The sequence below is a fragment of the Physeter macrocephalus genome, chromosome 1 (genome assembly GCF_002837175.3).
Source record: "Physeter macrocephalus isolate SW-GA chromosome 1, ASM283717v5, whole genome shotgun sequence".
Classification (NCBI taxonomy): domain Eukaryota; kingdom Metazoa; phylum Chordata; class Mammalia; order Artiodactyla; family Physeteridae; genus Physeter; species Physeter macrocephalus.
In genome coordinates, this window is record NC_041214.2 from 125,965,162 (window position 1) to 125,977,157 (window position 11,996).

The 11,996-nt window shown below is 38.1% G+C and overlaps 1 long non-coding RNA gene across 1 annotated transcript in view; it reads right to left on the reverse strand.

Annotated features, from left to right (window-relative positions):
* Nucleotides 1-4,084: 4,084 nt before the first annotated feature.
* LOC114486941 (uncharacterized) overlaps nucleotides 4,085-11,996 on the reverse strand; it is a 318,110-nt gene continuing 310,198 nt past the window's right edge. The window contains exon 6 of the long non-coding RNA XR_008617847.1: nucleotides 4,085-4,453. This is a non-coding gene — a long non-coding RNA (uncharacterized lncRNA). The remainder of the gene's footprint in view (nucleotides 4,454-11,996) is intronic.

Below are 11,996 nucleotides of genomic sequence, written 5' to 3' on the forward strand. Positions count from 1 at the left end.
TCAGTGAAGCGTCAGTTCTGCTCTAAGACCGTTCACCTGATTCAATCAGGCCTCAGTTCTGCTGTTAAGACCTTTCACCTGATTCAATCAGGCCTCCCCAGTCCTTGATAATCTTTCTTATTTAAAGTCAACTAATAATGGGCTTCAATCACATCTACAAAATACTTTCACAGCAATATCTTGATTAAAGATTTGATTAAATAACTACAGACTGGACTGTAGCGTACTCAAGGTGACACATAAAACTGACCATCAGAGTCCTCTACCAAAAAAACAAAAAAAGGTAAAAATGTTTACTGATTTAGTTTTCTGATTAATAGTAAAGAACAAAGCTAAGTGACGGGGAACAAGACTCAGTCACACCGTGTGATGTTTAATTTTATGTGTCAACTTGACTGGGCCATGGGATGTCTAGATATTTGGTTAAAGATTATTTTTGGTATGGCTGTGAGCATGTTTCTTGAAGAGATTACCATTTGAATTGGTTATCTGAGTAAAGCAGATGGCCCTCATCAATGTAGCGCCTGAATAGAACAAAAAGTCAGAGGAAGGGTGAATTCACTCTCTGCCTGACTGTGAAGCTGAGAAATTGATCTTCCCCTATCCTCAGTGCTCCTGGTTCTCAAGCCTTCATAGTCCTACTGGAATCTACCCAACAGCTCTCTAGCTCTCAGGCCCTGAAACTAAACTACACCACCAACTTTTCTGAGTCTCCAGCTTACAGATGTCAGTTCATGGGACTTCTAAGCCTTCATAATCATGGTGCCCAATGCATTATAATAAATCTCTTTCCAGGTAAGTAGGTAAATAGATATCTATCTATCTATCTCTCTATATCTCCTGTTGGTTCTATTTTTCTGGAGAATCCTGACTAATACACACCCCACAGAGTATGAGTAAGCTAGGTCCTTATTCAGAAATAGGAAACAGACATAAAGGAAAATAGTGAGAATGTAGCTAAAAGATTAAAAGACTCAAAACCAAAAGTGGATTTACCACCTGTATGGTCAGGCCACTCAAGATGGCTCTTCTCTTGCTCTTTGTACATCCCCTGCTCAACCAGTCCCTGCTCCACCTACACCCTATTCACATGAACATGCTTGGCCCCTGCCCCAGCTAGTGATTATTCTAATCCTTAGGCCAGAAAGGCTCCACCTGCTAGTTTATTAAAGGGAAACATTTGCCCTCATCATGGTCCTAAACCTGCGGGCTATGAGGGACATGACCCAGCTGTTGGTTTCCCTTGTAACTGGTGAGCTAACCAGACATCAATTCCCCCTATAAATGGCAGACTCTTTCTCCCCACAACAGGGAAGTTTGTTGCCTTGTCCTGTTAGCCTTCTGCTGTACACAGTGGGGTGTCACTCCAGGACCTTTTGCTTCAGACATGTAAGATCTCCTATCCAATAAACCATTGATGTCTTTGTCACTGTCTCTGGGCTCCTTCTTTGGTCTCAAGGCTGTGCTGTTATGAAGCTTGCAGGCCTGCGGGGTGCAGCCCAGCACCACTATATCTGATAAAGCAGGAAAACAATGTTTTAATATATTTGTGTGATTTTGTTCCCTTAATTCTTTTTTGTTCCATGGTCCTCCAAGTGAGAAATTTGGAAGAAAAGCAATCTGCCAGGGACAGTTTCCTATCATCTACTTCCCAAATTCCAAAGTTAGTTAAAATTTGCTTTAAGGATACTAAGGAAAAGGGCAGAAGAAGGAGAGAGAAAGGAGTGACAAAGAAGTTAAAACCTTGGTAGGACCATGGCTAACAGCCCAAACCTAAGTTCAAAGTCAAGAAGGGGAGGAATGATAAATAGTTCCGAAGATCTAAAAGTAGAAAGACCTGTATTTATCACTTCATCAGATCTATCCACAAAAAATCCCTAATTTTTCTGCATCTGACATGGGAAGGATCAGAAAAAACACCTGAATAACAGGACAGACCACCCCATAGCCTGCTGTAGAGGAGCACAACATTCTCAGTGAAGAGGAGATTTCATTTGGTTAGATAAATTAATGATTTTTATGAAAAATGGCTTTTGCCTCATGGACTGCTTTGTTATTTGTTGCCCTGGAACTAATTTAACCTCAAAATTTCTTAGATCAGTGTCCCTGCTACCAACAGTTCCCACAGAACATCTATGGCTGATGTCTTCACCTCATTCTATAACTAAAAAAATGTGTTCACCATTGACTACCCTAATCACCAAAGTCTGATCCTGGGACTTCTCATTAGATGCCCTAATCACTCCATTCTGTATTTCCATGGTTTAAACCTCACAAAATGGCAGTATTATGGATTTGCAATAAGGTAAATTTATGCCACATTTTTGTTCCAGAGAAAGCAACAGGTGCAAGAAATCTCAGATTGCATGGGCTGTCAGTAAGATGCAGGTGTCAGAGTCATAAAGGCCTGACAACACATAGACCTTGGAGTTTGAACTATAATTTGATGACATGTTGCTGCCATACCTTACCCTGTTCGTTTTCTAGCTGATGCACTGACTTAACAAGAGCTGTTATATCCTGGTCCAAGTTTGCCTCACTAGGAACGCACTACCAAGGAAACCCAACCTTGTTGAAACTCTCATTTCCTCACCACTAATGGCAGATTTGGATTGCCTGTGGGGTTGCAGCTGATGTGTAACCTCTGCCTCACTCAAGCATATTGTTAGTCCATAGCCCTGAGTGCAGAAATAATTGACAACCTGCTCCATCTCCTTCTGTATATGCCTGCAGGGCATAGTCATCCACATTAAACAACTGCTAGGTGACTGCTTCAAATATTGCAGGCTTCTACTGAATCCTGCTCAAGGGCAAGAACTTTCTGGAGGAGGAAAAGGAAATCTTTATAGTGATTTTCAAGTTGCTGGTTGCATCACTGATTAGAACTACAGAAAGAAGGAATATTCTAAAATCAGGAGGCAAACCTGTCTAAATCCACTGGACATAGACAAGAGATATATTGGGGCAATGCACATCCCATCAACACATGTTGAACAGCCTTTCATCCATGTAGTGTAGATATATGGTGTTTCTTTTGAATGAATTCATATATAACGAGAACCAGATGATAGACCAAAATTGACCTTTCCAACTGAATTTAAGTATTTTCCCTTTTCAAGTTTTCTCAAAATTGGAGAAATATTTTGCCAGGGATATAACATTCTTTTATTTATTATCAGTCCCTATTCTGGTTATCTGTTAGTATATAACAAACCATCCCAATACTCAGGTGATAAAAAAGATTTATCAGTGAAGATAAACCTTCCCAGGAGCCTCTAGTGAATATCCTCTTATATTTCACAGGCCGAAACTAGGACAGACACCCACCCAAAACCAGGGCCAGACTCAATTTTTACCCAATTCAAGAGGCCTCTAGATACAATATCTTAAACAAGATTTTGTTAGCAATAAAAAAGAGATACTGGCTTTTATAGGCAATAAACAGTATCTTTACAATGAGTTTTCTGAATATATTGGTATGAGAGAATGATACTTTTTATCATAGTTTACAATGAAGGCAGTGGTCTATATAAAACCCTAAATGGCCCAGTTTCACCTGTGCTTGTGCTATCTCTGAGTGGTTGGTACCCCTTGATTTTACTAAGCTACAAGTTGCCAACTTTCCTTTAAAGGAGGCATTTATTTGGCAGACTTCTAAACCCTACATATGTATAAGTTCTGAGAGGGCTTTAATTAATTTTTCCCCATGATAGCTACAAGCTGGAAAATGAAGGTAATCCACCAATATGATACCCATAGCCCTCCAGACTGGCAAACCTTTGGCCTTTATGTCCTTAGGAATTCTATTGCTGCTGCCCCCTCCCCTTAACATATGAAATTGGGATCCAGTGTTCCCTGGCTTGTGTAGAACCTATCAGACAGGCTCTCATATGGCATAATTACCACTGGACAGCACAATCACATGCTTAAATTACCAAGTCATATGATGTCCATCCAAGGCCAATCCCCACATCTGTGAGTTAGTTCCCAATGAGACAATGAAGGCAAATTTGGTAGCTAAGAAAAAGATCTCCGGGCTACTTTTGAAGAATGATTTATTCAGTAAATTCAAAGTAACAGCTTTGGTAAATATCCTTAATTCTCATCTCCTGGGACACACTTTCTTTAAGATTGTTAAAGCTGGTTGAAAATCTAAGGTTTTTATAACTGGCTTAAATGCTCAACTAGGATTTTCAAACCCTCCACTATTTTAGGGTTCCTGGAAAATAATTGTTATTCTTCTCAGTGAATTCCATATTAAGAGAACTTTATATCTCTGCCTTCCTCTGTTGACTTGAATTAGAATTGGAAAGTACTGAAGTGCCCTGTTTACTGATGACCCATTTTTTCACCCAACAAGCATGTTTTCACCATCAACTATGTGCAGAGAACTTGCTCAGCATCCAGACAGATTAGGGTCTCTCCACTCACACAGCAGGGAATCAAATCCAGTCTGAGAATGTAAAAAAACAAAAACACTTTAAGGGAGAGAAAGGTCAGTTAAAAAAAAAAAAAAAAAATATATATATATATATATATATTTAAATGTGTACATATATATATGTAGATAGTCAAGATATATAGTCAATGCAGAAATTTGGGAATGTTAAGTAAAGGCTTATATGAGGATTGAATGGCTAGGAAACATCAAGGTCCTTAGGTGAAGGGCCATTTAAATGTAGCACACAGTTCCTTTATGAGTTGAAAGCAAAATTGAATCCTTAATTTGTTTCCAAAAATGTTACTAAAACTAATAAAGGTCAAAAAATTCATGAGATGATTAGATAAAAAAGGAAAAAGTAAAAGACCAACATCTACATGTTAGGAGTTAGTAGAATAGATGAAGCCATTTTAAAATATTAATGGATAAGAGCAAGAGGAAAAAAAATCTAGGTATGAGTATTTTAACACAAATACTAAATTAAATTTAAACCAAGTAAATTACACTTTGCACTTTCAAAAACATGTTTAGATTGGTAAAAACTAGCCTACAGAAAATGCTGAAAACTGCATAAACTATTTCTCAGAAAATTGATCAGATGGTAGGTGGAGGGGACCTTCACTGTCAAAGGATTAAACTCTTTATATTGATCTTAGTTTCCTCCTTTTCTCCCTCTCCTTATTTCTGATCCTAAGAGCCATGGTCTCATTTATGTAAAACTTCAAGCAGTACAAAGATTTTAAGAAGGCAGGCGTTTGACAGTAGTTAATGAAGCCAAACTCCTACCCTAGAGATAATTCTCAGATTTTTGACTGCCCAGCCCTGAGCATCTGCATCTTTGCTTTACTTGGGGGTTTGAAAAGGCCTTTTGCAGGATCTGTTGACCAGGAGGCTGACAGAATGCTAAATATGCAGAGAGAGCACAATTCATTTTTTCTCTTCAAGTTCTACCTGGCTTTCTTAATCCCCAGTTCTCCTCCCTGCCACCATGTGCAGCAGAAGAGGCTGATAATTAATGTCTGCAACCCTCTAGACACAATGCTGCCCTAGATACCCCAAGGCAACTGCACCTGCACTTTGCAAACTTAGCAACCGTCCTGAGCAGCCTAAGAAGGAATGCAGTGTTTGAGGGGCTGCCTTCAAACACTGCAGGGACTATCTAGCCTGAAGACATTCACAGATGACATTTGAAAGCAGTGACTGATTATGTTCCAGGGCAGGAGCAGCCATCCTGAATGGACGGTAAGTGTTTCTACTTGGGTGAAAGGAAGGGAACAAAATGGTGGAACACACTGTACACCAATAATGCATTAGCATTACTAAATTGACATGTTTAATGGTAAGTACATAATCTCCAATGTCAAAAAGCCTGGATAATAAATATAACTGCCTATGATTTATCTTTAAACAATTTACATAATTCAATAACTCAGTCTAGGCTAAACTGTCATAGAAGAAATTATTTTGGTTCACAAAGAAAAGAAAATTCTACAAAGACATGAATGACAAGCAGCTCAGTACATTTTAAAATAATTGCTTCAGTGAATTGTTACCTATCCAAAAATTTCAAAGTAATTTAACCATTTGGTATATAGATATATGTACAGTTTTAAACTTCCCTTAAAGCAGCATTTGTAGTTTATACGGCTTGTAAAAGAACCTGACAAATGTTATATATAAGTATCAGCAGCTGTTCCTGTAGAAGACAGCTGCTAGAAGGCAAAACAAAAGTTTTCAATGACTAAAAAATTCAAAGAATTGTTCATTTATAATAAAGTATCACAATTGGTTTTGCTGATTTATGTATTTGGTCAAACTGTAAGAAAACCTGTTTCATTTGGGTACTAAATTGTTAAGATGTTAAAACCCATACAGTAACTGTTTATGTTATTCTTTGGTAGTTTTAAGTTAAAAAGAAAAAACTGACAGTAGGTAGAGAGCAAAATTACATTTATGAAAATATCATTTGCCATTAAATATTTGCAAATATTAGAACTGACCAGAAAAAAATTATGAATTAGATATTTTTAAAATAATTTTTGATACATTTTAAAGCAAATAATTTAAATGTGCATCTACACTCTTGAAAACTAATTTACTGATGTTGTTCTTCCTGTGGACACAAATGTGACTGTGAGTAGCAAATTATAACCTGAAAATTGAGAGATAAATGTCCTTTCCCAGCAAGTAAACATCATAAGTGTCTTATTAAATGAACCCTGACCTGTCATCCATGATACATCATTTCTACTTCTGGCATTTCTAACTATTTGGTGATCCAGGAAAAATCAATTAACCTTCTGGAACTTAGTTTCTTCATCAGTTTTCAAAAGAAGGAAGATGGATTAGATAGTCTCTTATCCTATCCTGTCACTGTGGCAAGAAATTTTCACTTAATAGTTACAACAAATCTATCAGGTAGGTATTATTTCTATCTTAAGTATACAAGTGAGGAAACTAAGGCTTAGAAAATTTCAGTAAATTGTCCAAGAAGACAAAATTCAAAGTCATACAGTTGGAATGACCTTTAAGTTACCTTTCACCTTTGCCATTAAAATGGAAGAATAGCATTTAAATATAAATTGAGTTAAAATATTGAATTTAAATACTTGAATTAAATTTTGAAATTTGAACTTAAATACTACTTGAATTAAAACGGGGTTATTTAGTCCCTATGTATACATACACTGTTTCCACAGCAAAGCATGGTTTTCAGAATCTGTGCTGTGAAACTCATGGTTTCCATAATTTCCAAGACAGACCCATATTATCCCAAATGTTACACCAAATTGGTGCATGTTGGAACATTGCCAAACCACCAACCATGAACTGATTTTCTGTCTTCTGGTTCTCACTCAAAGTAATTTTAAGTATCATTATTTAGTTAAAAGATCACAAAGATATGGGATTCCAAAACTGCATCTCACTCTGATGACCCAAGAACATGAGGAAAATAAAAACAATACCATTCATTCGAAGAGTCAAAGAGGTAGATTTAGAGGCAACACAAAATGTGTGGGATGAGAAGCCAGGGGTAAAGGAGACAGACAGAGAAAACTTGTATACACCAGTGGCTGTTTTCTGCCAAAGATTCTCAAGCCCTTTAAAGCAACTAAGGTTCAGAGCAGCTGGATCAAACTGCAGATGAATGGACAGGATAAGAACATTTCCCAGAGTCCCAACGAAAAAACCAATGACAGACCTGGACTTTCAGGTTCTTGTCCAATATTAGATGCAATTCTTTCATAAAACACTGTATATGATGTTCTTACCAAAGAAAAATTTTGTTTATTTAGCTTTGGCTTTACTTCCACTTCTAGGCAGCAGGAATACTAGAAAATGCTACCAACACAAATATTTTTAACACAACAAAACAAGAAAATCTAGTTTTCTGTACATTTGGTATGCAGTAGTCTATAGATTATTGTTTAACTGTCATGTTTTTTCTCATAAAAGATTAGAATATGTTATGGGAATGGTAATGATACATAATACATATTTAAGTGTTTAATAATTTACATTTTGTTAATTATTTTGACTGATTTTGGGTAAAGACTACTACAACACATAAGCAGACCATCTGTTGCTGTTAGAATTATTAATAAATACTCCCTGAACTAAGTATTTTAATTAAAAATAAAATGCTACATTCATTAAGGCCCATCTTAAGTGGCATGCTCCAAAAGGAATTAATAGTGTACCCAGCTGCCAATCCCTAAGTAGTTTGAAAAGATTACAAACTTTCATTCATGAGAAACTACACGGATTTGGATGATTAGGGAACAATTTGTTGAGTCCTCTAATGCCTTCTCCTGTGTGGGATCCAAGAGTATATGAATTGATGAAAATGACACCATCTATTCTATATACTCTTTCACAAATTTACCAAGGAGTCAGACTAGTGCAAATGCTTTCTTCTTAACTATATCTTTTTGATCTTTATCCTGGAAAGGGGAGCAATAGGCACTCATCATCTGACAAACTTACTTCAAGGTAGCATGGGGTAGGAGTGTGAAGCTGGGGCAAAATGAGAGTAGTATCAACATATATACACTACCGAGTGTAAAGTAGTTGGCTGGTGGGAAGCGGCAGCATAGCACAGGGAGATCGGCTTGATGCTTTGCGATGACCTAGAGGGGTTGGATAGGGAGGTTGGGAGGGAGGCTCAAGAGGGAGGGCACATGGGGACATGTGTATGCATATGGCTGATTAGCTTTGTTGTGCAACAGAAACTAACACAGTATTGTGAAGCAATTATACTCCAATAAAGATCTATTAAAAGAAAAAAAGATAGTATTCTGTTAAAGCAGGTCTCTGGAGTCAGATGGCCTAGGTTTAAATCCTATTTCCCTATATTCTAGCTGTGTGACCCTGAGAAACTTAGTCAACCTTTCTCTGCCTTAATATCCTCATTAGTAAAACGAGGACAATAGTGGGATCACCTTCATATGGGTATTATGAGAATTAAGAGTTCCTGGAAGATTGCTTAATACAGAGTAAGCGTTTAATTAATGATGACTCTTAGAATTATTACTTCAGTATTGTTGTCAATACTGAAATACACTTTTGCAACTTTTCTTTGAAGATTGCCTTCAAAAGATAACTCATTTCTTTCACGTTTTCTTAAGGATGTTACATCTTCAATTTTTGAAATTTGAACCGATTTTTCCTTTGAAACTCAATGTTGATTGGGGCAAAGGGCAATGAAAGAGGGAAGTAAGGAAACTTGGTAATGCCATTTTTCATCAAAAAGGACACATGACAAGTAAGGAAATATGTGTGTACAATTTCTAAATTTCAAATAAAAAATGCTATACACATTCATGAGTACCAATCCCCCTTCAAATACAAGTTCAACAAGTGGAGTGAGGAAGCAAATGAGAAGGAAAAACAGGATAATGAAACGAGATAGAAATCAAGAAAAGAAAAAACATAAAGGAGACTCAAAAAGATAGTTGAAAGGTCTAGAATTCTAAATAAAATCTCTAAAAGAAAAAAAAAAGTTTACCTTCTTTTATGTTAGTCCTTTTGCAGTGAAAATCAGGGACTGAAAGTTTAAGTGATACCCTTGACAGTGCTGTGAACATATATGGACTCTGACCCCCCACACATGAGTCCCTGCTCATAGTTACAACACTTCACTGGAACATGGTGCTTATTTTTCATTCTCCTCATTCACTTGCCTAGGAACAACCAGGTTTCAGGGAGTGACTGAACTTGAGATATTCGAGCACCAACTTTGAGGCCACGGTTTCTGCAGCCAGAGCTCCCTGAAGCACAGGGGATTGTAGCAAGAACTGGGGAGGTCTTTTCTTGCCAAGTCCTTAAACTGCACAAGGCACATTCACTCATATCAGCTAACTAGATAATCAGAAGCACTTTTTAAAATTGCTATTGTGTCCCAGTTTTATAGATTAGAAAACTGAGCCTCAAGAAGCTTAAGTGGCATTTCTTCAGGTCACAGGACCAGAAAATGCAAAAGTCAAGAGTCAACATAGAATTCAAAGTGAATCATGTTTTACTGTCAACCCCAGTGGTTTTCAAATCAAACTGTGAAATGTAGAATCCTCTGGTTCCATTTTGGAATCTTAAGGAGTAGCATGGAGGGGAAGAGGTTCCTGAGCAGACCACACTCTGCATCTCCAGACCTACCCCTTCTGCTTCCACAGACAGCTCTAGTGATAGGTTTTAGACATCATAGTTCAAAGTAAGACTTTTTTTTAAACAAAAGCATAGCATTTTACTGTTAAGAATTTTGTTTTTCAAAATTAATCAGGAAATCCCTTCATTACAAAGAGTCCCTAAGTCCTTATCTCTAAATGACACATATCTGTATATGTCTATTTCATTCCCTATTATCAATTATTCATGTTTAAAATTCCATACAATAATTCAGATTCAAATCTATTTGTATTTCCAATGATATGTATCATATACTGACCTGATCTCAGCAGAGAGATCAGTGTTAGAACAAGGCTGCTCGAAGTGCGATTGGAGAACTATTGTTGAGTCTGAGAAGAAGCCTGTGCCAGGATGCAAATCAATGTATCACTTCATTCACATGGACAAAGTCTTGTTATGAAAAGAAATCAAAAACAAAAGTTAGCTGAACTAAAGTGTGCTGAGTTGGTTTACATTCTAGGACAGCTGTTCATGTTGTCACTATCCAGAAACAATTTCCCTTGGGAGCCTTTGAGTAGCACTGTTCTAGATTCTAGAAGTGCTTTGGTCTTGGAAACTTGCTTTCCACACTGCCAGTTATGTCCAGAATTTTCTCAACTGTCTACCACCCTGGCCAGTCCTTCTCTATCTCTTCTGTCTGATCTGTGACCTGACCTCCAAATACTGGAGTTTTCTGCGACCCTATTCTTGGGCTGCATCTATTCCTGCTTTCTTCTCTTTTTTTTTTAATTTGTATTTTTGGCTGCATTGGGTCTTCATTTCTGCACGCTGGCTTTCTCTAGTTGTGGTGAGTGGGGGCTACTCTTCATTGCGGTGCGTGGGTTTCTCATTGTGGTGGCTTGTCTTGTTGCAGAGCATGGACTCTAGGCACGTGGGCTTCAGTAGTTGCAGCACTCGGGCTCAGTAGTTGTGGTGCATGGGCTCAGTAGTTGTGGTGCACGGGCTTAGTTGCTCTGCAACATATGGGATCCTCTTGGACAAGGGATCGAACCTGTGTCCCCTGCAATGGCAGGAGGACTCCCAACTACTGAGCCACCAGGGACGTTCCTATTCTTGCTTTCTCTGCACATCCTGGGTAAACTTTCTGTATCCATGACTTCAAAATCTTTTATATATTTTTTTTGTTTTATCTCTGACCCTGACTTCTCTCCTGAGCTTCAGACTCTTTAGTTGTAATTGCCCACTAACCGTCTCTATTAGATTTAGTACAGGCACCTCCAACTGAACATTTCTAATGAAAAAATATCTGCCCCTATACTCCCTCCTCAACTATATTAGTCAAGACTCTGTGTTATTAACATAGCAAGAAGGGGAAAAAATGTCAATATTAAGAAGAAAGAAGAGAAGAGGAAAAGGAAGGGAAGAGAAAATGTTGTGTCTGTGTTTCAGAAAACTCTAAGGATTCATCAGCTTCAGAAATAATTGCATTTAGGATCTCAGAAAAATTTTATCATACTCTCCTGCTTTTCCCATCTCAGATCTCAGCTGTCTTTGGTTCTGGATCCATTCATTAGGGTGACCAGCAGATTTAGTTTTACATCATTTCTTCTCAGCATCTCAGAGCCCAAAGAGAGGTTCTCCCTTACTAATATTTCCATCAGTATGGGCAAGAATATCCCGTATTGCAATTGGCCATCTCTGGTACTGGCAGTGGAGTTGGCTACATTTAAAACATGGACTGTAAAAAGGAGGCAGGATCCTTCTTCAAGAAATATGTGGGGGCTTCCCTGGTGGCGCAGTGGTTGAGAATCCGCCTGCCGATGCAGGGGATACGGGTTCGTGCCCCGGTCCGGGAAGATCCCACATGCCGCAGAGCGGCTGGGCCCGTGAGCCATGGCCGCTGAGCCTGCGCGTCCGGAGCCTGTGCTCCGCA